The sequence below is a fragment of the Lithobates pipiens genome, unplaced genomic scaffold (assembly GCF_037356315.1).
Source record: "Lithobates pipiens isolate NorthernLeopardFrog02 unplaced genomic scaffold, aLitPip1_a1.2 Scaffold_122, whole genome shotgun sequence".
Classification (NCBI taxonomy): domain Eukaryota; kingdom Metazoa; phylum Chordata; class Amphibia; order Anura; family Ranidae; genus Lithobates; species Lithobates pipiens.
The window spans coordinates 273579-301443 of record NW_027507710.1 but is presented as its reverse complement, the minus strand read 5'-3'; the positions used below and the strand labels follow the sequence as shown (position 1 = coordinate 301443).

At 50.0% G+C, this 27865-nt stretch overlaps 1 non-coding gene and 10 pseudogenes across 1 annotated transcript; 8 read left to right on the top strand and 3 right to left on the bottom strand.

Moving 5' to 3' along the window:
• The first annotated feature begins 5464 nt into the window (after nucleotides 1-5464).
• LOC143973831 (5S ribosomal RNA) lies at nucleotides 5465-5583 on the top strand (annotated as a pseudogene).
• A 108-nt stretch (nucleotides 5584-5691) lies between these two features.
• Nucleotides 5692-5810, top strand: LOC143973830 (5S ribosomal RNA; annotated as a pseudogene).
• A 274-nt stretch (nucleotides 5811-6084) lies between these two features.
• LOC143973829 (5S ribosomal RNA) lies at nucleotides 6085-6203 on the top strand (annotated as a pseudogene).
• A 13668-nt stretch (nucleotides 6204-19871) lies between these two features.
• LOC143973827 (5S ribosomal RNA) lies at nucleotides 19872-19990 on the top strand. The gene has a single exon (XR_013272121.1). It is a non-coding gene; the product is annotated as a 5S ribosomal RNA (ribosomal RNA).
• Nucleotides 19991-21116: 1126 nt separating this feature from the next.
• Nucleotides 21117-21235, top strand: LOC143973832 (5S ribosomal RNA; annotated as a pseudogene).
• A 600-nt stretch (nucleotides 21236-21835) lies between these two features.
• Nucleotides 21836-21954, top strand: LOC143973842 (5S ribosomal RNA; annotated as a pseudogene).
• Nucleotides 21955-22296: 342 nt separating this feature from the next.
• Nucleotides 22297-22415, top strand: LOC143973834 (5S ribosomal RNA; annotated as a pseudogene).
• Nucleotides 22416-22727: 312 nt separating this feature from the next.
• Nucleotides 22728-22846, top strand: LOC143973837 (5S ribosomal RNA; annotated as a pseudogene).
• A 328-nt stretch (nucleotides 22847-23174) lies between these two features.
• Nucleotides 23175-23293, bottom strand: LOC143973828 (5S ribosomal RNA; annotated as a pseudogene).
• Nucleotides 23294-23628: 335 nt separating this feature from the next.
• LOC143973839 (5S ribosomal RNA) lies at nucleotides 23629-23747 on the bottom strand (annotated as a pseudogene).
• A 324-nt stretch (nucleotides 23748-24071) lies between these two features.
• LOC143973841 (5S ribosomal RNA) lies at nucleotides 24072-24190 on the bottom strand (annotated as a pseudogene).
• Between the last annotated feature and the right edge of the window lie 3675 nt (nucleotides 24191-27865).

The window sequence follows — 27865 nt, the reverse complement described above, 5'->3', positions numbered from 1 at the left end:
TACAGACCCCCAACTTACTTCGGGGAACGACAATATGATATAATACCGATATAGTGAGGCCCGAAACTGAAAAGACAGAAAAGGGGGAACAGAAAGTTGTGGAGAAAGAAAGGAGGAGGCAGTTTTTTGCTCTGCTCCTCCAACATGGCTGAGATGTCACTCGGATGAGGGTCTCTATGGATGACCAGGTGAGTGGATGGAGGCTGGGAGGTGAGGGTTGCTGTGCATGCAGAGTTTGCGGCCTCTGGCACTCTGTTTTCACCAGGGCCCTCATCTGGGGCCATGCGCCAGGCAAGGAGCACTCTAGGGGGAACAATCCGGTCCCCCAGCAAAGAATACCCAGCCGTCTGCCTGAGCAGGGTCTGGGCGGACTCCACGCCGCCAGACCAGCTCGGTGGGTGGGGCCACGGGCCGTTATGGTGCTGCTTCCCCGCAGGACTACTACCTCCTCTGCCTGCATAGCTGCGCGGGGAGGAAGGCTTGGAGAGGGAGACTTATTAGTATGGCCGTCAGGCTGCTTATATTAAAAAAAAAGTTTTTAAGGGGCGGAGCTCCGCGGGTGGGCGTTGCCTATACGGGCGGCGCGAGATGGCACAAGATGGCGGTGGAAGGATGAGGTTGACCTTCCAGGTCACAGTATGTGAGGGCATGTGTAGAACCATGGCAGGAGGCAGAGCTTCGGGGGTGAGAAAGGCACTACAACAGAGGGACTCCACAGCCCCCAGGACCTCTTTGCCTGGGGGGCTGATGACACCACCGGTCCTGGTCTAGGACGACAGGTCGGAAGGCGAGCTGACAGTGTGCGAGGAGGAGGAGCCGCAGGAATGCGAGCCAGCAATGGAGGCAAGCACGGCGGCTGTTGGGGTTCCAGTCAGCCCGGTAAGTCAAATAATGTCTAAATGTTTTTAGTTTAAGTTGCATTACAGGATTTGTTGGGGGGTTGGAAAGGGGGGTGCAATGTCGGCGGCAGTTGCTCCTCCGGGAACAGAGGTGGTGGATGCTGGCCCACAAATGGCGGGCGGTGCGTCTGCAGTTTGGGGACAGTGGTGCAGTGGTGGGGTTGTCAGGTAATGGTAGGATGGAGATGGTAAGGATTGCTGATGCAAAATAAATAAATAAATAAATAAATAAATAAAATGTGAGATGTACGGGTGCTTTGAGGGTCCCCTGGGAACACAATTAAATAGGAATTCCGGGATACGATTTGAAAAGGTAAGTGTGTGGAGATCTTCTCGTTATGGCCCCCTTTAAAAAAAATAAAAATAAAAGGGGGGGAATTTACATTAAGTGTGTAGGGTCATACAGGAAGATTAAGGGAAAAGGGATGAAGGTAAGAGGAGGTACCGATTGATTTTGTGGAAGGCGGTCGCCATTATGCGATTGCCATGGGGGGGAAGAACCCGTTGTTCAGTTATATGTAGGCCATTGCACACGTTAAAAAGGGGGATCTGATTGGCTATGGGATGATGAGCAGTTTAGACCGTGCAGGTCGGTATGGCCGCCTCTTAATGGGGATCAAAGGATAGCGGCTTCTGGATGCGGTTTCTGTAGTAGTCGAGGCCCCCGAAGCAGTTCCTTCGGGGGGTATACCCAGGGCCGTCTTTAATATTGATTGGTCCCTGGGCAAACATTTTCTTAGGGTCTCCCCCCCCCCCATGCAATTTCGCTCTCCACCTTCTCTGAGACATACAATAAATAGCAGCAAGACTTAAAATCACTTTACTGTATCAGATCAGGCAGCGATTGCGATTGCGATTGGTTGCCAGAGGTTACAGCATATTATTACTGCTTACTGACTGGTTGCTAGAGGTTACAGCACTCCTTAAGGCTTACTGATTAGTTGCTAGAGGTTACAGCACATTTCTGCTTGTTGATTGGCTGCTAGAGGTTACTGTACAGTAATACTGCTCACTGGTTGCAATAGGTTACAGCACATCTTCTCACTGCAGTGGGGTATGATATACTTATGAATGCTGCCTTTATTTACATATCAATGCCGTTGGCCTCGGCTATTTACATATGCATGTGACTGCTATTTACATATGAATGTCAGTGTTTATAGGTAAACACAGGTCTGCAGGTGAGTCATCTGTACACAACAATAGGGCAGAGCTGGGCAGCATTAGTAGCAGCACAGGACTAAAACTTCAAGGGACAAGGGAATGTAAACTGGGATAGTTGTCAAATATGAGGCAGCTGCTTTGGGCCCCACAACAATGACAGGGCCCTGGGCAGCTGCCCCTTTTGCCCTGCCTTAAAGGCGGCCCTGCGTATACCCCCTCTGGACGGTCGGCCGAAAAGGAAGGGAGGTGGGTTGGCAGTGCAATGTGAGCTCCTGTCAGTTCAGTGGTTTTTGACGTTAAACACGAGTGTTAAAAGGTTCTGTCATAATCCGATGTGGTGCACTGTGTCCGATACTTCACATACACAGCTATAAGGTGGGTTAGGTGTGACGGAAAAGGGGCGCCTATGGTGAACTAGGAATCCGTGTTCCACTTGCTTACAGTTTATTCGGAGAGCTTTGGCTGCTGGATAGATGCTGGCAAGAGGAGTTTTTTACATGGAACGATGCCTGCCCATAGGTTGCTCAATTTAGTGGGCCATGGTTAGATGTTTAGGCAATTATCGGAGTGGGGGGGTAGAGACGTGTCGGTCCCTGATTCAATCGTACATGGCTTGGACGTTTTTTGTGTGTTGGGCCGCCTTCCTCCGATGTGTGTGCGATTATACTTTATACATTGCAGCACATTGCAGGTAGGTTCATTAGTGCCATTGGCTGCAAAACACGAGGGGCCGACGAGGAATATTGTACTATTTTGTTCTGGCATTGTGATTGTTTCAGGGGTTACGGAGGGTCATCTGCCGGTGACCAAGGTGGAGGTACTATAGAAGGGGGTGGGGGAGGCCTAGGGATGGCGTGAGGTACAGTTGAGGACTTTGCATTCGTTGCTGGGTAAGTTCAATTTCACCTGCCAGTTTTATTCTGATGAGTGGGTTTTGGCCGACGGCTGCCGTCTGCTACAGTGGGGGCTTCAGGCCCTGGCTAATTTGAACAGTTAAATGCGGAACATATGGAGGGTTAGAAGGTTTCGTACGAGTTCTTGGCCACACATAACAGACGATAGGTGGATGCCAGGTCGATGGGAAAAGGGGTCACGAACACGGCAAGGTAAACAGGTTTGGGGGAAATTTTTTCTTTTAGGGGCAATAGAGTGAGGAAATTTGGCCCCAATTTTGTTAGGTGGAAGTGGGGTGTTCATTCATAAACATGTGCTATTGGAATTTTTCCAGTGGCTATGGAGCTGGGGTAAGGGTCATGCAGGAACCTGACATGGAGTTGAATTGTGATTATGTGGGTGTGGTTTACATGGTCAACCACATGTCCGCGTTGTCACAACTTGTCATACGGCAGCTACGCCACTTTGTGGTGCGTTAGGTGCAGTTGAACATTTTCTATATGCTATTCATCTTGCAGGCTTCGGAAACACGGGGGGCTTACTCCTTGCATCTATTTTCGGTGGGAGTTAGCCGGCCACAGAGGGGGAGGAATTCCCTACTCGGGCTGGGTATGGGAGATGGCATTGTAGTCCCCACGGGAGGTAACAGGGCGGTCAGCCAGTGAGTCCACATGGGCGGCTTACGTGAAGGTATGAAAAGAAGGGTGGGTTGTTCGGTGCAAGAGTCTGAGGTCAAACATGGCTATGTGGGGGGTAAGGTTGTTGGTGGTACTGTGGTTCTAGGAACTTGGTAAACGGGGGTCGGTATCTGCCATTGAGCGGAAACTGGTGGGTTTTTGGCTTTTGTTTAACCTGCGGTGCAGGGTGGATTGAAAAAAAAAGAGTTTGGGTTGGATAATTTAAAAAAAATGAATAAAAAAATTATCAAAGGGTTAGAGAGGTGGAGGTGCTGCTGTTTGTGTTACCAGGATTCGGGGTAATAATAAAAAAAAAAGGGATAAAACGTTTAGGGAGTTTCTAGGGTTTGGAACAGATGGCATGGGGGGCAGTTCATGTGGCACAAGGCTGGGAAGTATTGGTCGAGGTTCCAGTTCGGGTCGGTGTTCTGAAAATGTCACTGGGACGCAAGGTTAGATGGTGCAGAATACGCTTCACACTCCTTCTGCATCGGGCGGCTGTAGAAGCTGCCAGATGTGGGTTGGATGAGGCGGCAGTAAGGAGGAATGGTAGGTGGGAAGCAAAGCGATTACGCACTTACCTATGCCTTCATGTGGTGGTGGAATAAATAATAAAAAATAAATAAAAAAATAAAACACGAGTGAGGGAGTAGTCTGTATATACAAGCTGTGTTGTTTGTGGTAAGGGGTACATTGGTTTACTTTAAAGTTGGTGCTGCCTTTGTTTGGCGGTTTTTTTGTCCAGATGGAGGACTTATACGCCTTGTCTGGATTTTCTTTGTTATCTGTATGTTTGTTGGGGGGCCAGGAGAGCAGATGCGAGATCCGTTGGCAGACAGTTGGGTAGTTAAAGGAGGGAGGCATGTGCTCACTGGCTAGGTGTATTGGGGTTGAGGTGGAGCAAGGTGATATGGGAAATGGAATGTTAGGCACGGCGGGATAAACCGCCGGCCGTCTGGGTTATGCATGCAAGGGGTAATGCTTTTGGGTTCGAATGATCAGGGAGCTGATCTCGGACGTTAAGTCAGATATTTTACGACTTCGTACAGTTGTCTAACACTCAGGTGGTGGGGAGGTTGTGGCTCAGAATGGGGGGCCTGGTGATCAGGCAAGTAGAGGTGGAAACTAATGTGGGCCTGTAATTGAGGGTGTTAGAATACACCTCTAGGTAGTGGGGATTGTTTTCTGGGCTCTAGGGCTGCAAGATGGGATACAGCGGGCCCCGGGGGTGTGGGGGAGCCCTTAAGGGTAAGGTGTCAACCTTGCGGGCTGTGGCAGTGTTTTGTGGGTCTTTGACGGTGGCAGTAAACATATGTGATGGAAAGGGGTGGGGGGCTCATCGGTAGTATGTGCCCCTCCAGTGTATTCCAGCGAAAGGTTTGCTGGAATACTGTAATGGTTGCACTGCGGGAAGGGGGTTGTCTCCGAGCTGATTATCCGCTGGAGGCCTATCGTGTGAAAAAAGGTCCCGCAGTGTATTGGTGGAATATGTGTTGGAGTTCAGGGGTGCCGTCAAAGACCAACAGACTGAAGTTAAACAAGTTGTTACGGAGGTGATATTTTGGTATACATTTGATATTGGAGTTATTTATATGATGTGAATAATAAATAGGCTGCTATGGCCATTTATACTCCAAAATTAAGGTGTGGTCTCATCATTTTAGAAGGGTAAGAAATGGGGATGTTGGAGTACAAGTGGTATAGCAGTAAGAGGCAGGTTGGGTACCTCTGAACTACACTGGTTAGTACCTGATGTTTTATTTTTCTGCTTGTTTGCCGAGGTGACCATCTTGGCGTTTGTCAAGAGGATTGAGAGTGGCCAGCAAGATCGCCTACGGCCACATCACCCTGAATGCACCCATTCTCGTCTGATCTTGGGTGCCAAGCAGGGTCAGGCCTGGTTAGTAAATGGATGGGAGACCGCCTGGGAATACCAGGTGCCGTAGGCTTTTTTTCAATATGTTGTTGGCGTCGACGACCTGTTTTATTTTTCTGCTTGTTTGCTGAGGTGACCATCTTGGCGTTTGTCAAGAGGGTTGAAAGTGGAAAGCAAGATCGCCTACGGCCACATCACCATGAATTTGCCTGATCTCGTCTGATCTCAGATACTAAACACAGTCGGGCCTGGTTAGTACCTGGATGGCAAACCGCCTGGGAATACCAGGTGCCGTAGACTTTTTTTCAATATGTTGTTGGCGTCGACGACCTGTTTTTTTTTTCTGCTTGTTTGCCAAGGTGACCATCTTGGCGTTTGTCGAGAGAGTTGAGAGTTGAGAGTGGCCAGCAAGATCGCCTACAGCCATGTCACCCTGAATGCGCCCGATCTCGTCTGATCTTGGATGCTAAGCAGGGTCGGCCTGGTTAGTACCTGATGTTTTATTTTTCTGCTTGTTTGCAGAGGTGACCATCTTGGCGTTTTTTCAAGAGGGTTGAGAGTGGCCAGCAAGATCGCCTACGGTCACATCACCCTGAATGCACCTGATCTCGTCTGATCTTGGCTGCTAAGCAGGGTCGGGCCTGGTTTATACCTGGATGGGAGACCGCTTGGGAATACCAGGTGCTGTAGACTTTTTTAAATATGTTGGTGGCGTCGACGACCTGTTTTATTTTTTTTTTGCGTGTTTGCCGGGGTGACCATCTTGGCGTTTGTCAAGAGGGTTGAGAGTGGCCAGCAAGATCGCCTATGGCCACATCACCCTGAATGCGCCCGATCTCGTCTGATCTCGGATGCTAAGCAGGGTCGGGCCTGGTTAGTACCCGGATGGGCCGGACTGGGAATAAAACAGCATAACGTTATTATTTTCTTGTTCATGAAAGGGAAAGCCATACATTTTAAAGAACATTTGATGAAGAGTGTATTATATATAGATATGAAGTCACATATATATATATATATATATATATATATATATATGCAAATTCCAGTTAAAAGTGGTAAGTGGACAATCATCAAGGGGGACCCCAGGAACTCAGAACGTGGGGGGGACCACCTTCCACAGAAAGAATACACTAAGGTAAAGGGGACGGGTGCTCACCAAATGCAGCTTTACTCTGCCTGTGAATGCAGTCTCACTGTGCCCACAAATGCGGCCTCACCGTGCCCACCATTGCAGCCTCACTGTGCCCATTATTGCAGCCTCGCTCTGGCCATCAAATGCAGTTTTACTGTGCCCATGATGCAGCCATACTGAGCCCATGAATGCAGCCCCTCCTGTGCTCCATGTCCCAGTCTGCAGTCCCTGTCTGTGGGAAGGTGTGTTGTTGATGCTCGGTACGGTACCTTGCATGCCAGCAGGATATCCATGACAGCCAGCAGCAGGCAGGGGTGGAGAGCATGGTGGGCTGAGAGCACTGAGGGGACTAAGAATGTGGGGTGGCGAAGAGCACTGGGGGGGCAGAAAAACAGGGAGGGAAAGCACGGGGCTGGAGAGTACTGGGGGGGGTACAAAGAGTAGGGGTGAGAGCTTGAGAGCACCAGTGGGGGCCAGAAAGAACAGGGGGAAAAGCACGGGGGATTGGAGAGCATTATGGGAGGTGGAGAGCATTGGCAGGGTTGGAGAGCACATGGGTGGGGGCAAAATGCAGGGGGAGTGGAGAGTACAGGGGTGGGGAGTGGAAAGTGCTGGGGGGAGCCAAAAAGAACAAGAGTAGAGAGCACGGGGGGTAGAGAGCATGGGGGGCTGGAGAGAGATGGGTGGAGTTTGAGAGCACCAGGGGGCCATAATGAACAGGGGTGGGGAGAATGGAGGGATGGAGAGCACTGGGGTGGGAGCTGGAGAGTGATGGGGAGAGCTAAAGAGCACTGGGGAGGTGAGAAAGAACAGGGAGGAGAGCACTGGGTGGAGTGGAGAGCACTCAGGGGAGAACAGGGGGGAGAGCACTGGTGGGGGGAAGAACAGGGGGAGAGCACTGGGGGAGGAAGAACAAGGGGGAGGGGGAAAACAAGGGTGGAGAGCACTGGGGGGACTGGAGAGCACTGGGGGGGATGAACACGGGGAGAGCACTGGGGGGAGGAAGAACAAGGGGGAGGGGGAAAACAAGGGCGGAGAGCACTGGGAGGAGTGGAGAGCACTGGGGGGGTAGAACAGGGGGGGAGTGAATAGCACTGGGGGGGAAGAACAGGGGGAGGACTGGGGGAAGTAGAGAGCACGGGGGGGAAGAACAGGGGGGAGAGCACTGGGGGGAGTGAAAAGCACTGGGGGGGAAAGAACAGGGGGGAGAGCACTGGGAGGAGTGGAGAGCACTGGGGGGGTAGAACAGGGGGGGGGGGGGAAGTGAGAGGAACAAATTATGGGAGCCTGCAAAGAACTTACCAATTGTGACAGCGAATCACAATTGCAAGACTTTCTCCAAGACGGAGGATGTACATTGGTCTTTAATCCTCCACACTCATTACATATGGGTGGCATCTGGGAGAGACTTATAGGTATTGCCAGGTCGAATCTTGGATGCTATGTTGCTACAAACCAAACCTGCTCAGTTGACCCATGAGACTTTACGCACCTTTATGGCAGAGGTTACGGCTATTGCCAGGCCTATAGTTCCTGTGTCCTCAGACTCAGATACACCTATGGCCCTTACCCCAGCAATGTTGTTGGCTCAAAAGGTGAACTCTTTGTATGCTCCATCTGGAACCATAAGTACAACACAATTTCATGCAAAACAATGGAAGTACAATGCTTGGCAGACACATTTTGGAAAAGATGGAAAAGAGTAACTGTCAAATCTGCAACACCTTAGGAAATGGACTCAGGATCGTCCAAATGTAAAAGTGGGTGATGTTATGTTGAAGGACAGCCAAGAGGGCAGGAATGAGTGGCCCGTGGGACTTGTTAATGCTCTAAGCAGGGATGGCAAGGTTAGAAAGGTGGAGGTCAAGATTGTGAAAAATGAGACCGCCAGAATTTATCTCAGACCTGTAATTGACAGTTTTGATCTTGGACTAGCTAGGATTCAATTTTCCTGTTTATATGTTTTTTCTGCATAGCAGTAGTTATTTAGGTAGTGACATAATAAATTATGCCAGACAGAGTGTTCTGCCCATATTTTTTATGTGCTGTTACAGATTATACTGCAATGTTAGTTTCACGTTGCTGCCATCTAGTGGTCAGAATTAGTTATTATTTTGCCACAGCTTGACAGGAAGTGATATTTTCTTCACAGTGAAAGCTGGAACTGTACTTCCTTAACCACTTGCTTACTGGGCACTTAAACCCCCCTCAGTCCCAGACCAATTTTCAGCTTTCAGCGCTGATGCACTTTGAATGACAATTGCGCGGGCATACAACACTGTACCCAAATGAAATTTTTATCATTTTTTTCCCACAAATAGAGCTTTCTTTTGGTTGTATTTAATCACAGCTGGGAGTTTTATTTTTTGCTAAACAAACAAAAAAAGATGCAAAAAAAAATCATGTTTAATAGTTTGTTATAAAATTTTGCAAACAGGTCATTTTTCTCCTTAATTGAAGTGCGCTGATGAGGCGGCACTGATAGGCTGCACTGGTGGGCACTGATAGGCTGCACTGGTGGGCACTGATAGGCTGCATTGGTGGGCACTGATAGGCTGCACTGGTGGGCACTGATAGGCATAGTTAAGGCGGCACTAATAGGCACAGATAAGGCGGCACCGATGGGCACAGATAAGGCGGCACTGATGGGCAAAGACGGGCACAGATAAGATGGCACGGATGGTTGGCACGGATGGGTGGCACTAAGGGGCACTGATAGGTACCACTGATAGATGGGACTGATGAGCACTGATAGGTGGCACTGATAGGTGGCTCTGATAGGTGGCACTGCTGGGCACTGATGGGCGGCACTGCTGGGCACTGATGGGCACTGATGGACGGCACTGCTGGGCACGGATATGTGGCACTGGGGTGCAGCACCTTTGTTGAGGCAGACTGTGGGCACTGCTGGGTGGCACTGTGGGCACTGCTGGGTGGCACTATGGGCACTGCTGGGTGGCACTGACAGGGGGGACACATTTTTTATTCAGGCAGGCAAAGCAGGGGGCAGGTGGGCACTGGCAGGGCTGGCCGTGATCGGGACTGATGTCCAGATCACGGCCGCCGGTGATCGGCTTTTTATAATAGCCGATTACTGGCTCCGTTATATCACATGATCAGCTGTCATTGGCTGACAGCTGATCACGTGATAAGGGGTCGGGATCGACCCCTTGCACGGATCGGTGATCAGGCGAGTCTCGTAGACTTGCCGATCACAGAGCGCGCTGCGCGCGCCCCTCAGGGGGCACGCAGGCCGCTCGTGCACGGGACTACGTCAATAGACGTAGTCCCGGAAAAGGACATCCGCGCTGTAGCCGTCATTAGGCTATAGCGCGGGTCTCAAGTGGTTAATTTCATGATTGCTCCTTGATCCAAGCTGACTGAATGCAGTAGAGCTCTTAACTATTCCTGGGCTAATGGTGGAATTGTCCGTGAGTACTTTCACTGATAGAGTGAGGCTGCTGTATAATGGTTTTAATGCACTGACACATTTGTTTATGCTTATGTTGTAGTTTTACAAAGTTATTTGGAAAAAAGAATACATACAGATCTGATGTCTCGTGTTTCTTGACTTCTGAATTATTTTTAAGTTGTCTGACTAGTGTTATACAACAGTTCAATAACGCAAAGCAGAACAGTGGGCGTTGCAGCGCGTTTTCAAACCGCACAGCAAACTGCATTTTCTGTGTGGGTTGCGTGTTCGGAAACGTGTAGATGGATTCAGACACTGCCTAAATGGAAGCGCACACGCTATGCACATTTGTTGCCTTTTTGGAAACATGCAGAAAGGTTTTGCTGCCAAAACGCACAATGCTCCATGACCAAAAAGTTTCTTTAAATTACTTTGGGGCGTTTGTCGCTTATAGGGCAGCCCAGTCAAGTGATGCTTGTTTACATGGGAAAAACACAAAAAAAAGTGAAGCAGGAACATGCATTTTCACTATGCTCGGGTGTGGATGGGGTGTGTTGGGGAGTAAGCTTTTAGGCAGCAAGGATAACTAGGGAGGAGAGGGGGGTGGGTCAAAAAACAAAAACACTACGTCAGAAGTCTCAAAGATTAAGACAAAACGTACCCCTAGCTGGTGATTTTACAATGGGAGTCGTGCTACACCAGAGTCACCAAAAAATACTGCAAGACTCAAGTCACTGAATTTAAGACAGCACCTATTGAAATCTGTGTGTTTTCACTTTACCTGAGTAGCAGGTCACCAATAAATAGTCAATATGTATCAGTTCACTGGAACCATGAGGTAGATCAAAAACAGATTATAGGTGACTCACTTATAATCTGTTTTTGATCTACCTCATGGTTCCTGTGAACTGATACATATTGACTGAGCGCATTATTTATATAGCTGGTAGCCTTATGTGGCATATATAAAACAGCATTGCTTTGCTCAGTTTTTTCCACAGTTTTTTGCATATACAATTTTTTTTTTTGCACTATTTGCACATATTTTGGGGATTTTTTTTGCACTCTGCACTTTATGGACACAAGAGATATACAGTTTTGCACTATTTTTGGACTTTTATTGATCCTTGATTAACGTTGGATGTTATATACAATATACGATATTTAAGACACTTATATTCTAGTCCACATTAACCACTTGCCACCTGGCCATTGTCAAATGACGGCGGCAAAGTGGTTTCAAAATCCTGACTGGATGTCATAGACCGTCCTCAGTATTTTGAGCCGCTGCGCGCCCCCAGGGGTGCGCATCACGGCGATCATTGTTGCGGGTGTCAGTCTGATCCAATCATGGCTGATCACAGTGTAAATAGGAAGAGCCGGTGATCGGCTGTTCCTCAATCGCGTCTGTCAGACGCGAGTAGAGGAGAGCTGATCGGCTGCTCCTCTGAGAGGGGGGGTCTGTGCTGCACACTGGACCACCAGGGACTCCACCAGACCACCAGGGATGCCCAGCAGCAGGTATGCCACCCTAGACCACCAGGGATTCCAGTCAGTGCTCACGATGTATGCCAATCAGTGCCCACAATGGGCATCACTGATTGGCATGCATTATTATTTTTTTTAACAGAAACATTTTTATTGGTCTCTTAACGGATACAGCAATGCATCACATCATATTTTTTACATATAAAATATAAAATACAATGTAACAAGCACAAAAAAGAAAAAAAGGATCAGAGCAGAATCAAGCTATGGAGTATAGCGTACATTCAGATTTAGCAGTCATATTCCGCAGAACATAGCCGCACTGCACTTATCCCAGTATTCGTAGGGGACAACTCCTTAATTTGGCTGCTATAAAGGGTCAGGCCATTTGATCATAATACAGCACCTAACCATCTACAGTAGGTCGGGGTGAGGGGACCAACGCATCAATACAGGTCAGCCCTGTGTCTCATAGTGCGCTTCTCTCTTGCACCCAACATCCCCAGATCTTAGTAAACTTTGTACCTTGTACAGCTGGAGGGCAGAATCAATCAGGGATTTCCAGTGGGCTACACTAGGTGGGTCCGATTTCTTCTACTGCATAAGAATAGTCTTTCTGGCATAGAACGCCGTATAAAACACAAAAAGCTGTTTATATGTATTTGGCGCCACCCTGTCACACACGCCCAGCAGTAAAACTACCGGATCTAACCCCAACGAGAGGTCCCCAACTTCGTTGATCTCCCGCACCACACCTTCCCAAAATCGTCTTATAACCGGGCACTCCCACACCACATGTATAAAGTGGTACACTTCGGGCATCTATCCGAGTATCCCGGGTATATTCTGGAAAGGCGTTGCGGGGTATAGTATGCCCTATGAATAAATTTCAACTGTATGTACCTGTCCTTAGCTGATATCATCAATGGCAAATATTGTTGTATCCCCTCTTCCCAATCATCAGTCGCCAGGGTGGGGAGGTCCTCCTGCCATTTCTGGAAGAGGCTAGGTCCACCCCTGGCCGACCCTGTCGAGATCCTAAGATAAAGAGAGAGGACACGATCCGCCTCCTGGGCCATGAGAAATTTCTCGACAATGTGGGAGTGTAAGATTACTCCTGAAGGAAATTGTGCTCTCAGTGCGTGGCGTAATTGTATGTAGTGAAAAATCATTCTGGAGGGCAATTGGTATTCTTCTCTAAGGGAATCAAAGGGGATAAGTGATCCCCTCGGCATCACCTGTTGCAGAGTTGTGACACCATACCTAGCCCAAAGGGCAGGGTCCGGGACCGAGTTGAGGTGTTTCAACTTTGGGTTTTCCCACAGTGGGGTGTATGGCGACAGTGCGGAGGGCAGGTTCAGTCGAGTCGTAACCTGATACCAAACCCGAAGCGTAGTTCGCATAGGGGTAGTGACCTCAGGGTGAGCCTTCGGCCCTCTAAAGACTAAGTTACTCGATGCAGCATAGGAACCTAAAATTGCCGCCTCCAGATTAACAGACGGGTTGGAGCGGAGCTGCATAAACCACCACCGCACCGTAACCAGTACCGCTGCCCAATAATATTCCTTCAGACAGGGAAGGGCTAGACCCCCAAGTGACAGGGGCAATTGGAGGGTAGTTTGTGCTATTCTTGGGGTCGCCCCGGCCCATATAAAGGTGTTCACTATCTGTTCTACCTTCTTAAAAAATTAATTGGGGATCGGGACCGGGGTGTTTCGAAAGACATATAAAAATTTCGGGAGAAACGTCATCTTGAGCAAGTTGACCCTACCCACCGGTGTCAGGGGTAGCGTTTTCCCCATCTGGCACTTAGCCACTAGGTCCTGTAAGACTAGGTAAACATTGTCTGTCAGATACTGCTTGGGCTCCCTCTGAACTAGTGATGGACGAACTCCCGACGGGACGTTTCGCGAACGCGAACGCGGCCGATAGTTCACGAACCGTAACGTTGGCGGCGGGCCCCATTGACTTCAATGGGAGGCAAACTTTACAAACCTACAGGTCAAATTTGCAGCCACAAAATAATTACTAGCTGTGCACACATAGTCGCACCACATGGCCAATGACATAACACATGTATGAGGTGAATCTGGGATCGACAACTACAAGCATTCTTTTTTTATATGTGAAATTCTGACAATTCAGGACTCATGAGGCAATGGATGCGAGGGAAGGTCAGGGTAGGCAAAGAAGAGGGTTCAGGAGATGATCACCAGCACCGTGATATAGAGCACTGACACCTGCGCCGTGATAGAGTGATCTGACACCAGCACCGTGATAGAGAGCACTGACATCAGCACCGTGACATAAAACACTGACATCAGCACCGTGATATAGAGCACTGACACCTGCACCGTGATAGAGTGATCTGACACCAGCACCGTGATAGAGAGCACTGACATCAGCGGCGTGACATAAAGCACTGACACCAGCACCGTGATATAGAGCACTGACACCTGCACCGTGATAGAGTGATCTGACACCAGCACCGTGATAGAGAGCACTGACATCAGCAGCGTGACATAAAGCACTGACACCAGCACCGTGATATACAGCACTGACACCTGCACCGTAAGCAGCCCCAGGAGGAAGTCAGCATAGCACAGGGATGGTGGGAGCCCCTCATAATGAGCATAGCACAGGGATGGTGGGAGCCCCTCATAATAAGCAGCCCCAGGAGGAAGTCAGCACAGCACAGGGATGGTGGGAGCCCCTCATAATGAGCATAGCACAGGGATGGTGGGAGCCCCTCATAATATGCACAGCAGAGGTACAGCCCCAGGAGGAAGTCAGCACAGCACAGGGATGGTGGGAGCCCCTCATAATAAGCAGCCCCAGGAGGATGTCAGCATAGCACAGGGATGGTGGGAGCCCCTCATAATAAGCAGCCCCAGGAGGAAGTCAGCACAGCACAGGGATGGTGGGAGCCCCTCATAATAAGCAGCCCCAGGAGAAATATGACACCGCTCAACCTCTTCAAACAGGAGGGTACGGGCATATAGTATGGTGTGCTTTTTTTGTACAAGGAAGTGAGCCAAATAAAGAAAGAAGGTCTGTGTTCTCGATTAAAAAAATCGTTTATAGACATATACATGGTCTACTGGTCACATGTGTTGAATTCCTCCGAGATCCATGTCTCATTCATTTTTAGAAATGTGAGGTAGTTAACACTGTCGTGAGCTAGGCGAGTACGCTTATCGGTCACGATCCCCCCTGTTGCGCTGAACGTCCTTTCGGACAGGACACTGGACGAGGGGCAAGCCAACAGTTCGATTGCAAATTGGGCAAGCTCTGGCCAGAGGTCAAGCCTGCCCACCCAGTAGTCCAGGGGTTCATCTCTCCTTAGAGCGTCCACATCGGCCGTTAACCCGATGTAGTCGGACACCTGACGGTCTAGGCGTTCCCTGATGCTGGATCCGGATGACACCTGTCGATGGGTCGGCTGAAAGAATGACCTCATATCAGAAGTCACCAACACATCTTCAAACCGGCCTCTTCTTGCAGTCGCTGTTGGATTGGTACCCGCAACTCCTTCTCTGGGAGTCGGAATTGCTCCTCTGCCAGTGCACGCAAAAGCAGAATGCAGCATATCTCGAAGCAAGGCCTGGAAGTGCTCCATTCTGACAGCCCTCTGGGACGGCGGTAACATTTCCGCCATTTTGTGTTTGTGCCGGGGGTCTAAGTATGTTGCCACCCAGTACTGGTCCTTGACCCTTATGCTTTTTATACGGGGGGTCCCTATTAAAACACTGGAGCATGAAGGCCCCTATTTGCACTAAACTGGAAGCGGTGTGGTGGCCTGGCTCCTGCTCATCATCCAGGTCGTCCTCTTCATTCTCCTCTCCCCATCCACGCACAACGGAGATCCCAGAAAGGTTTAAAGCATGCTCTTCTTGCTCCTCCTCATCCGCCCCGGCACCATCCTCCTCTGACTCCTCTTCAGACTCCTGTTGTTCACTTGTCTCAGATAGAGTAGCCCCCCCTGGGAATTCATCCAGCATTGCGACTTCCTCATCTTCCCGCTCCTGCTCCTCCACAGCTTGATCAATGACACAACGCAATGCACGCTCCATAAAGAAGGCATAAGGTACCATGTCACTGATGGCGCCATGGCTGCGACTGACCAGTTTGATGATCTCCTCAAATGGCTGCAGAAGTCTGCATGTGTCACGCATGAGCAGCCACTGGCGCGGTGAAAAAAAACCCAGCTCCCCAGAACCTGTTCTGCCGCAGAGTTCATACAGGTAGACGTTAACTGCACGTTTCTGCTGGAGCAGCCTATCAAGCATATAAAAGGTTGAGCTCCATCGCGTCGGGCAATCGCAAATACGTCTGACCAGCAGATTGTGTCGCCGCTGAATGTCAGCAAGGCAAGCCATGGCCCTGTAAGATCTTCTGAAATGGGCCGAGAAATTCCTTGCCTGCCGCAAGATGTCCTGGACCCCAGGGTATTTGACAACGAATCGCTACACGACCAAGTTTTAGTTGTGTGCCATGCATGGCACGTGCGTAATTTGGCCTTGTTTCAATGCACTAAGCAGATTGGCACCGTTGTCACACACCACTTTACCAACTGTCAAATTGAGTGGTGTTAGCCACTGATCTGCCAGTGAACGCAAAGCTGAAAGGAGTGCCGGGCCAGTGTGGCTCTTGGCTTCCAGGCACAACAGACACAGCACGGCATGGCAATGTCTCACCTGGCATGTCGAATAGGTTCTGGGGAGCTTGGGCGGCACAGCAGAAGAGACGCTAGCAGCGGAAAAGGAGGAGTCAGCCGAGGAGGAGAGGGAGGAGGATGGAGTAGGAGGAGGAGGAGAAGAAGAGCCAGGCCTGAATGCAATCCATGGCGGTAAAACCAAATCTACACGGGTGCCACGGGTTACATGCTTGACGGCCGTCAGAAGGTTCACCCAGTGGGCAGTAAAAGTGATATACCTTCCCTGCCTGTGTTTGCTAGACCACGTGTCTGTGGTCAGATGTATCTTGGCACCGACACTGTGTGCCAGAGATACATTCACTTGCCACTGAACATGGCCATATAGCTCTGGGATGCCCTTCTGTGAGAAATACTTCCTTCCTGGGACCTTCCATTGTGGTGTTCCAATGGCCACAAAATTTTGAAAGGCCTCCGAGTCCACCAGTTTATATGGCAGTAGTAGGGGGCTATCAGTTCTGACAAGCCAGCCTTCAACCGTTGGGCAAGAGGGTTATCCGGCGTCATCATTTTTTTACGCTCGAAAATTAGGCCCACGGAAGCCTGCCTTTTTGCAGAAAAACGTGAGCTTGGCGTGATGGAAGGTGGAGTGGAGGACAATTGTGAGGAGAGAGGAGAAGAAGTAGAAGACGAGGCTGGATGGTGAGAGCCTGGAGTGTGGCTTTTTATGTTCCGTTGCTCCCACTGGGCTCGGTGATGGCTGCTCATGTGCCTTCTTAAGGCGGTCGTCCCTAGGTGAGTGTTGGGCTTACCGTGACTAATGCGTTGACTGCAAAGATTGCAGATGGCAACACTATTGTCAGCAGCGGACACGTTAAAAAAAGCCCACACTGCGGAGCCATGTGCCGGCGTCCTGGGAGTGCCAGATGTGACCGTACATGGTTGATGACTCGCTCCTGATACATTAGCAGTCTGCTTTGTCCCTCCTGTGCAATGTAAGTTATACCTGCTTCTCCCCCCTATCTGCTGGTCCATATCTCCCTCTGAACTCCCCTCCTCTTCCTCTCTTGTGGGCACCCACGTGACATCACTAGACACGTCATAATCAATGTCACCTTCCCCACCACTATAATTAGAGATCTCGGAGTAGGCAGCAACACCGGTGACCAACCTCCTCCTTGGGCTGATCTGGGTACTGTCGTCAGACTGCTGAGTGGCGGTTGTTGCTACCTCCTCTTCCTGATCCAATGCCAAGAGTGGCTGCGCATCAAAAATGTCTTGGTATGGATCGGAAAATAATTATTGTGACTCAAGTGGAAGGTATGTGGTGGTGGTGGTGGTATTGTTGGTGGTAGTGTCTTTGCGGGTGCACATAGCAGAGAGTGAAGAAGAGGGTGCAGATCGAGAGGATGAGGAGGGTGCAGAAGAGTAAGGCTGAGTGAGCCACTCAACCAATTCTGGTGCTTCCTTTGACGTAATCGCACGCGCCTTCTGCAATTTCCCACTTTGGCTCAAGCCTGTTGCTCCTGCCCTACCCCTACCACCCCTGCGGAAGGGCCTGCCTCTTCCTCTGCCTGACATTTTTTAAATGACCCTGTGACAAAACTCTCTACAGAAGTGCAGTATGTATGTGGAAGAAGGTATATAACACCCCGCTTCAATCTGTTGTTTTTGGGGGCCACTGGTCTATCACACCAGTTACAATACTTTTTTTTTGGATTGCGTTTGTCACTCTTTGTAGTATCGCTGCAGAACAGCTCAGCAGTCACAATGATGCACAGTGGAAACGTTTAGTAAAGTATATAGAATTACTAGCTCCTCTATGATGATATGAGGTCTGCAATATGAAGAATAGTTCATATAAGGCATAGAGGTAAGCGCCAATATAAATGTTGCAGCAGGGCACAAGATCGGATCAGTCACTAAAATATACCAAGTGCTCCGTTCGATGTATACTTTACAGATAGGTGTCTAGGGTCCTTCTGGGCGCTCATTCGGCCGTGGTAGTGTTCAGTTAGAGAGTAAAAGGCTACAACTATATGGGATCCAAGCAGGTCTGGTGTCTAGTCGAGTGCGTGCGTTGAATGCTCTCTCGTCTGACGGCCCAGGACTGCTCCAGGTAGAAATCATGGTGGTAACCGGAGTCAGGGATATTGAAGCTAGTGTAAGTGTCTGTAGTCTTTCAAGGCAGGTGAGTAAGGGAATGGTCCATATGCACGGCAGAGGAAAGGAGAGCGGCACTAGGCAGGGTATGAAGCATGTAGGCTAATCCACCATCGCATGGGTGTCCCGGAGCTCTCGTGAGGCGACAGATCTAGCGGTCCCTGCGTGCTCTGCGAGGTAGCGGGGCCGAAGTCGGGCTCATCGGTGTGTGGCGGGGTCGGTGTCCCCCAAGTGGTCTGAAGGTGGATGGCGACCTATGTCTGCGAGATCTGGACAGTTGAGTTTCCATGAGATCTTCAGTGCTGCGGGTGTTGGGTGAAATGTGGACCCGAAAATCAGCATACCAATTAGGTACTTCAACCAGTGGCAGGTCCAGCGTTTTGCAGAAGGTTTCTAGATCTTCTGGCACTTTTAAGATGGCAGTGCGGCTGTGGTAAGAGGCTTGCAGAGCGAACGGAAACTTCCAGCAATAGTGGATGTCTCTCTGCCTCAGCACGTCAAGTAATGGGCGCAAGTCTCTTCGATGTTTCAGCGTGATCGCCGAAAGATCCTGATATATCTGGATCAAATGGCCTTTAAATGTCAGGTTCAGATCGCTCCTAGTCTTTTTAAGAACCTCTTCTTTGAGGGTATAGTCGTTAACATAACAGATGACATCCCGTGGGGGATCAGAATCTTTGCCCTTAGGCCTAAGGGCTCTATGTATCCGCTCCATAGCTATAGGTGTACCGGAGGGTCAGACTAGCAGCTGGTTGAATAGGGATGTGACCGCTGGGAGGATTTGCTCTGGCTCCCTCGACTCCGGGAGGCCTCTAATCCTCAGATTGTGTCTTCGTCCCCTATTGTCGATATCTTCGACATGGCGCTGGAGGTCCCTGAGCTGCCAGGTGTGTGTGTCAAATTTGCCTTGAGCCATCTGCAATTCATGCTGTTGTTGCTCCGCCATTACCTCCATGAAGTTTACTCTCCCTGTGATTGCTTGTATCTAGTGGCGGAGGTCTGAGATGGCCACAGTTAGAGTGCTCTTTATATCGGCCGCGACAGTCCTCAGGTCGTGGATATTTAGTTGTTGGTGATGGGGAGATGGACTGTCTGCCATAGTGTGCTGTGGATCAGTCGGCGTCAGGGTAATCCCGATGTGGTTGGTGGTGGGAGAACGGGCCGCCATGTCGGGCCCCCTGGTTCCTGAAAAGATCCGGTATTGTCTGGGTATTATGGGATCCCAGGTCCCTTGGTGAGCGGGATCTAGATGCAGAGGGTCCGCTTGAGGAGGTCCCCATGATGTGACAGTGTTTTTCAGGTAAAATCCTCGGTGATCGATCTTTTTTAGGCTGAGGTAAGACGGAGGCAAAAAGCTTAAGCAGCCATCCTCTCTCTAGGCAAGCCACGCCCTCCCGGCTTTTTTTTAATATGTTGTTGACGTCGACGACCTGTTTTTATTTTTCTGCTTGTTTGCCAAGGTGACCATCTTGGCGTTTGTCAAGAGCGTTGAGAGTGGCCAGCAAGATTGCCTACGGCCACATCACCCTGAATACACCCGATCTTGTCTGATCTTGAATGCTAAGCAGGGTCGGGCCTGGTCAGTACCTGGATGGGAGACCGCCTGGGAATACCAGGTGCCGTAGGCTATTTTTTTATTTGTGCTTCTTGACTCTTATAACAATGATGAAATGGGAATGACAGATACTGAAAGAAAGTGACCTGAAGTTGTGCCGTGGTCACGTGGTCAGTATGCCTAAAAGGGGGCATTCCCAAGTAGTACTATAAAAGAAAAGGGGATACAAAGAAAAAGGGGGAACGGGAGGGTGGGACAACCTCCGGAAACATCTGACAGGGCAGGGAGGAACCGAGGCCGTCTTATAACGGCGAGGCTCCTCCCACAAATGACGGTGGGCCTACGTTCCGCCTACCCACTTGTCCTCGGAGACTCTTATAACAATGATGAAATGGGAATGACAGATACTGAAAGAAAGTGACCTGAAGGTGTGCCGTGGTCACGTGGTCAGTATGCCTAAAAGGGGGCAAAAAGTACAACAGACAGGGAGATGAAAACACAAAGTTTATTCAACCTGAACCAATCACTCAATCAGTTGAATGAAGAAACGCTTGGGACATCTCTGTTACTGGCTTCGGGATGTACCTGGCATAGCATTAAGACCTCCACCTACCCAATCTCTTATTGATATGCACGGGGACCCCCTGACGTGAAGCTGCAGAGGCTTCCCCGATCCTAAAGGAGTGACCCGAGTAGGACTTGGGGTTGAGCCCCAAATTCCCCAAAAGTGTGCGGCAGTATTTGATGAAAAGTGATGATGTGAACGGGGCCCCGTTAAAGGGCAAAAGAGGACCATCCCTGGGTTGTCCTGCCAACTGGAGCAACAACAGATCAAAAACCATGACCGGGCACCAACTAGAATTGATCCTGAAAAACCTGATATCTGTGCCGGACTCAATCTGTTGCGTCTTACAAACCTCTAAATGTAATAAAAAATTATCAGGATACCTAACTAATTGTTTAATGGACAACATATAAGACCCAGCCCCGGTACAAGCAAATTCCCCTGGCCTAAGAAAACCATAGAAGGCCAAATAAATTGCCGCCTTCAGCACCAGACTAGGTAAAACCCCGAAAGGAGATCTAGATAACGTGACCGACAAGGCCCGGAAAATGTCCCCGGTGATAGGAAGCCTATTGCTGGGGCTCGGCGAGCTACCCTTCTGAATACCCCTCAGAACCGCCTTGACAGCAAGTTTGCCTACGGCCACATCACCCTAAATGCGCCCGATCTTGTCTGATCTTAGATGCCAAGCAGGGCCGGGCATGAATAGTACCTGGATGGGAGACCTCCTGGGAATACCAGGTGCCGTAGGCTTTTTTTTTATATATTGTTGGCGTCGACGATCTGTTTTATTTTTTTGCTTGTTTGCCAAGGTGACCATCTTGGTGTTTGTCAAGTGGGTTGAGAGAGGGCAACAAGATCGCCTACAGCCACATCACCCTGAATGCGCCCAATCGCATCTGATCTCCGATGATAAGCAGGGCCGGGTCTGGTTATTACATGGATGGGAAACCACCTGGGAGTACCAGGTGTCATAGGCTTCTTTTTAATATGTTGTTGGCGTCGACGACCTTTTTTATTTTTCTGCTTGTTTGCAAAGGTGACCATCTTGGTATTTGTCAAGAGGGTTGAGTGTGGCCACCAAGATCGCCTATGGCCACCAAGATCGCCTATGGCCACCAAGATCGCCTATGGCCACATCACCCTGAATGTGCTTGATCTTGTCTGCTCTCAAATGCTAAGCGGCGTCAAGACTGGTTAGTACCTGGATGAGAGACCGCCTGGGAATACTAGGTGCCGTAGGCTATTTTTTAATATGTTGTTGGCGTCGACGACCTGTTTTATTTTTCTGCTTGTTTGCCAAGGTGACCATCTTGGCGTTTGTCAAGAGGGTAGAGAGTGGCCAGCAAAATCATCAACAGCCACATCACACTGAATGCGCCCAATCTCGTCTGCTCTCAGAACCTAAGCAGAGTCGGGCCTGGTTAGTACCTGGATGGGAGACCGCCTGGGAATACCAGGTGTCGTAGGCTTTTCTTTAATATGTTGTTGGCGTCAACGACCGGTTTTATTTTTCTGCTTGTTTGCTGAGGTGACCATCTTGGCGTTTGTCAAGAGGGATGAGAGTGGCCTGCAAGATCGCCTATGACCACATCACACTGCATGCTCCTGATCTCGGATGCTAAGCAGTATCGGGCCTGGTTAATATCTGGATGGGAGATCGCCTGAATGGGAGACTGCCTGGGAATACCTGGTGCCGTTAGCTTTTTTTAAAATATGTTGTTGGCGTAGACGACCTGTTTTATTTTTCTGCTTGTTTGCTGAGGTGACCATCTTGGCATTTGTCAAGAGGGTTGAGAGTGGGCAGCAAGATCGCCTATGGCCACATCACTCTGATTGTGCCCGATCTTGTCTGATCTCGGATGCTAAGCAGGGTCGGGCCTGCTTAGTACCTTGATGGGAGACCGCCTAAGAATACCAGGTGCCCTAGGCTTTTTTTTAATATGTTGTTGATGTCAATGACCTGTTTTTTTTTCTGCTTGTTTGCTGAGGTTACCATCTTGGCGTTTGTCAAGAGGGTTGAGAGTGGCCAGCAAGATTGGCAGTATTGGGCCTGGTTAATACCTGGATGGGAGACCGCCTGGATGGGAAACCGCCTGGATGGGAGACTACTTGGGAATACCAGGTGCCGTAGGCTTTTTTTAAATATGATGTTGACGTAGACGACCTGTTTTATTTTTCTGCTTGTTTGCTGAGGTGACCATCTTGGCATTTGTCAAGAGGGTTGAGAGTGGCCAGCAAGATTGCCTACAGCCACGTCACCCTGAATGTGCCTGATCTCGTCTGATATCGGATGCTAAGCAGGGTCGGAACTGGTTAGTACATGGATGGGAGACCACCTGGGAATACCAGGTGCCGTAGGCTTTTTTTTAATATGTTGTTGGCGTAGACGACCTGTTTTCATTTTCTGCTTGTTTGACGAGGTGACCATCTTGGTTTTTGTCAAGAGGGTTGAGAGTGACCAGCAAGATGGCCTAAAACAGGTAAAACAAATAAAATAAAACAGGTCATTGACGCCAACAATATATTAAAAAAAAGACTACGGCACCTGGTACTACCAGGCGGTCTCCATGTGGCCGTAGGCGATCTTGCTGGCCACTCTTAACCCTCTTGACAAAAGCCAAGATGGTCACTTAGGCAAACACGCAGAAAAATAAAACAGGTCGTCGACGCCAACAACATATTCAAAAAAAGCCTACGGCACCTGGTATTCAGAGGCGGTCTCCCATCCAGGTACTAACCAGGCCCGACCCAGCTTGGCATCCAAGATCAGATGAGATTGGGCGCATTCAGGGAGATGTGGCCGTATGCAATCTTGCTGACCACTCTCAACCCTCTTGACAAACGCTAAGATGGTCACCTCGGCAAACAAGCAGAAAAATAAAACAGGTTGTCGACGCCAGCAGCATATTTAAAAAAAGCCTACAGCACCTGGTATTCCCAGGTGCTCTCCCATCCAGATACTAACCAGGCCCGACCCCGCTTAGCATCCTAGATAAGATGAGATCACGCGCATTCACGGTGATGTGGCCGTAGGTGATCTTGCCTGCCACTCTTAACCCTCTTGACAAACGCCAAGATGGTCACCTCGGCAAACAAGCAGAAAAATAAAACAGGTCGTCGACGCCAACAACATATTAAAAAAAAGCCTACGGCACCTGATATTTCCAGGCGGTTTCCCATCCAGGTACTAACCAGGCCCGACACTACTTAGTATCCGAGATCAGATGAGTTTGGGCACATTCAGGGTGATGTGGCTGTAGGCAATCTTGCTGGCCACTCTCAACCCTCTTGACAAATGCCAAGATGGTCACCTCAGCAAAGAAGCAGAAAAATAAAACAGGTCGTCGACGCCAACAACATATTAAAAAAAAGCCTACGGCACCTGGTACGCCCAGTGGGTCTCCCATCCAGGTACTAACCAGGCCCGACCCCGCTTAGCATACGAGATCGGGCACATGCAGAGTGATGTGGCCGAAGGCAATCTTGCTGGTCACTCTCAACCCTCCTGAAAAATGCCAAGATGGTCACTTCGGCAAACAAGCAGCAAAATAAAACAGGTCGTCGACGCCAACAACAAATAACAAAAAGCCTACGGCACCTGGTATTCCCAGGAGGTCTCCCATCCATGTACTAAGCATGCCCAACCCTGCTTAGCATCTGAGATTAGAAGAGATCAGGCGCATTCAGGTTGATGAGTCCATAGGCCATCTTGCTGGCCACTCTCAACCCTCTTGACAAACGCCAAGATGGTCACCTCGGGACTTCTGGCCGGATGTGATCGCGGCAGCAGCAGCGTCTCGCAGCTCCGCTACTCCGTCAGCCATCCGACCGCTGTGCAGCGAATTCCGTGCCCTCCAGCTAGGGGAAACTGAGCAGCAGCTGAGGATGCCTTCATCGGCCGCGAAGAGAGCGGCTAAGGCTAGCAGCACCCCGTGGAAATCCACCACCTCGCTGAACATGAAGGCTGGCCCCGCCCCCGCCGTCTTGTCTTCTCCGCCGAGGTCACAGCACGCCGCACTACGGGAGGGGGGTATGGCGCAGCTTCAGGAGGCAGAGGGAATCCTCCCAGGCCATGCACATCCCTCTGGCATAGAAGTGACAGATATTACCCGGCCTATCCTTGAGGCAATTAACGCCAGCAAGGCAGAACTCATGGGGCGTATTGACCACCTATCATCTGAATGCCCCCTGATCAGGCATGACCTGGACAAGATTAGGGGCCGCCTCAGCACAGTGGAGACAAGGGTGTCAGCAGTGGAGGACGTATCCCATGATTATGGAGCCCAGTTGGCAGAGCTCAGGGACCAGGTCAGGTCCCTACAACACAAGGCTATTGATGCTGAGGACCGCCAGAGGCGTAATAATGTCAGAGTGGTGGGGCTCCCCGAGGGGGCGGAAGGTGATCAGCCCTCTCAGTTTGCAGAACAATTTTTTAAACAGCTTCTGTCCCTACAAGAGGTGTCCTCTGCATATGTGGTCGAAAGGGCGCACCGAGTCCCCACTGGCAGACGTCCCCCTGGAGCATTCCCTCGCCCTTTCCTGGTTCGCTTCTTGAACTTTCGGGACCGCGACATGATCCTGTTCAGTGCCAGGAGACTTCCGGAATTGCGTCATTGAAAATGCAAAGATTATGCTGTTTCCAGACTTCTCTGCGGCCACGCAACAGAAAAGAAGATCTTTTAATGACATCAGAAGACGGCTAAGAGAGAAGGAGATCAAGTATAGCATGTTGTACCCAAGTAAACTCCGAGTTCAATATAAAGGATCGGTGAGGTTTTTTGATCACCCGGAGGAAGCCGTTGACTGGATGGATAAAGAGTTTGGAAGGTAAACTCCTCAACTACGGAGACGTGGTGAAGGGGTCCCATTCTACATTGGGGGGGGGGGGGGTTCTTACATCCGATTTGGGCCTAGTGGATTGACAATGGATTGGTGATATTTGACGTGAAGGAACCCTTACCACCTGCTATTGCTGCTCGGTTGATGGGGTCCTGGGGTTAGTGAGTTCCCTTGCTGTTTTGCCCATGGTTTCGGACTAAAGGGACAGATGGTACAAGGGTGGGGATGTGGTGCTACCTCCTGGACTTTACTGCCGGGGTTGCATGTTCTGCCACTCTGGGGGTTCTTCTTGAACAGGGGGCTTTTTGGTTAACGTGGCACCCTGCCCCCCTTTGGCATTTACTGCACCGGATGTCTGTCCAATGACTGATTGCTGTGCTGGGCCGGTTACCAGTCTCTGGTCGGTGCTACTGTCGGGCCTGGCTCCCGTATTGCTGATCGGAGCTTGTGAAGACGCTACGGAACCAGCTAAGGAAATGCCGGACTTTCGATTAGTGCGGCGGGAGTTCAAAGTGACAGTTATGGTCAAGTTTTTTGGTTTTGGGACTAAGCTTAATGCCGGACATGTTGGGGTTGTTTCTGGTACACAAGCATGGGTGTTTTTTTTTTGGGGTCACAGCTCGATACAGGGATGTAATTGATGCTAAAGTTGTCTTAGTGATGTTGTTGTGGGAGAGTCAACTCCCGCCACTTGGGTCATGCTGGCTGGCCATAGAAGCCACTTTTGATAATGGCGGATGAGTTGAGAATTGTGTCTTGGAACGTTCGAGGCCTTAACCACAGACTTAGGAGGGCCTCAGTGTTCCAATTTCTTAAAGTTTCTAAGCCGCACCTGGTTCTCCTGCAGGAAACACACTTGGACGGGAGTAGGGTCCTTGCTCTGGGCAGGCCGTGGATACAGAGGACCTTTCATTCCACTTATTCCACGTTTGCGAGAGGGGTTTCCCTCCTAGTCAGCAAGAGTGTGCCCTGCGTGATCCATCAGGTTATGTCTGATCCAGATGGGAGATATGTTGTGTGGGGCTTGTTCTGGATGTATTCCATAGGCAAATAGTGGTGGTGAATGTATATGTGTCCCCCCCCATTTCACTCAAAGGTGTTATATGAATTATTGACCAGGCTTGCACCATATGGCCATCTCCCGACTATATGGCTGGGGGATTTCAATGCTGTTCTTGATGTGGCTTTGGACTCCTCCAATCCGGGCAGGGGGGACTCTGCCGGACTAGTTGGCTGGAGCTCTGTGGCTGGGTTGACGGAGTTGTGGCGCTGGCGGCATCCGTTAGACAGATGCTACTCGCACATATCGACCACCCACAGGTCTTCAGCCAGAATTGACCTGGCCTTTGGGAATAATGTGTTGTTGCCGTATGTGTCTGAGACCTCATATCTGGCAGGGGGGTTGACCGATCACAATCCTCTGGTGGTCACCCTAACCTTTGGGAAGGAGAAGAGGAGGTGTGGTTGGCGGGTCTCCCCGGGCTGGATACAGAATGAAGGGGTCTCTGCCCAGGTGGGTAACGCTATGCAAACCTACTGGACATCTAATGATGGCACGGCTGACCCGGCGATAGTATGGGACACCTTCAAAGCGGTAGCATGGGGCGAGTACATATCGGCCATTAAAGTTGCACGAACAACAGATAGAGAGGAGGCCGAGGAGTTGGCACTACGTGAAAGGCAGGAGGCAAAGGCACATGCGGACTCCCCAACAGGGGACTCGTATGGGGCCTTACTGGAGGCTAGGCGAGCTCTGTCTCTACATTTTACCAGACAAGCCATGGTGGAGTTGACAAGGAATGCCCAGACAGTGTTCGCGGAGGGAGATAAAACGGGAAACTTTTGGCAATGCTGGTGGCGGATCGTCCTCCCCCTACATGTATACCGGCGGGTTCGGGATGGGCGGGGGAACTTGGTAACTGATCCTGAACAGATTATGCAAGAATTCGTGTCTTATTACTCTAAGCTGTACTCTCCCCTCCCTTCCTATGATCCTGTGGCCTTGGGGGCCCTGCTGGAGACCCTCCCGATTACGTAATTGTCCACTGAAGACAGAGATCTTCTGGATGCTAAAATAACACGGGGCAATATTTACATTCCCCCCTAATAAAGCCCCGGGTCCGGATGGTTTTCCAGCGGAGTTCTACAAGGCCAATGTGGGATTATTAGCTCCCAGACTTAATTTACTTTTGGACTATTGTCATGACCATGATACTCTCCCACACTCCATGCTAGAGGCCTATATGGTCCTTCTTCTGAAACCAGGCAAAGATCCTACAGAGTGGGCGTCTTATAGACCGATAGCGCTGCTAAACATGGATCTTAAAATCCTGACCAAAATACTGGCCACTAGGCTGGCTGCTGTACTTCCCTCTGTAGTTAATATTGATCAAACAGGATTTATGCCGGGTAAGTCTACTGACACGAATTTAAGATGGTTATTTACCCACTTACAGATTCCCCCGCCGGCGGATGCATCGAGGGTGGTGGTCTCGATAGATTTTGAGAAGGCCTTCGACTCTGTGGACTGGCTATACATGT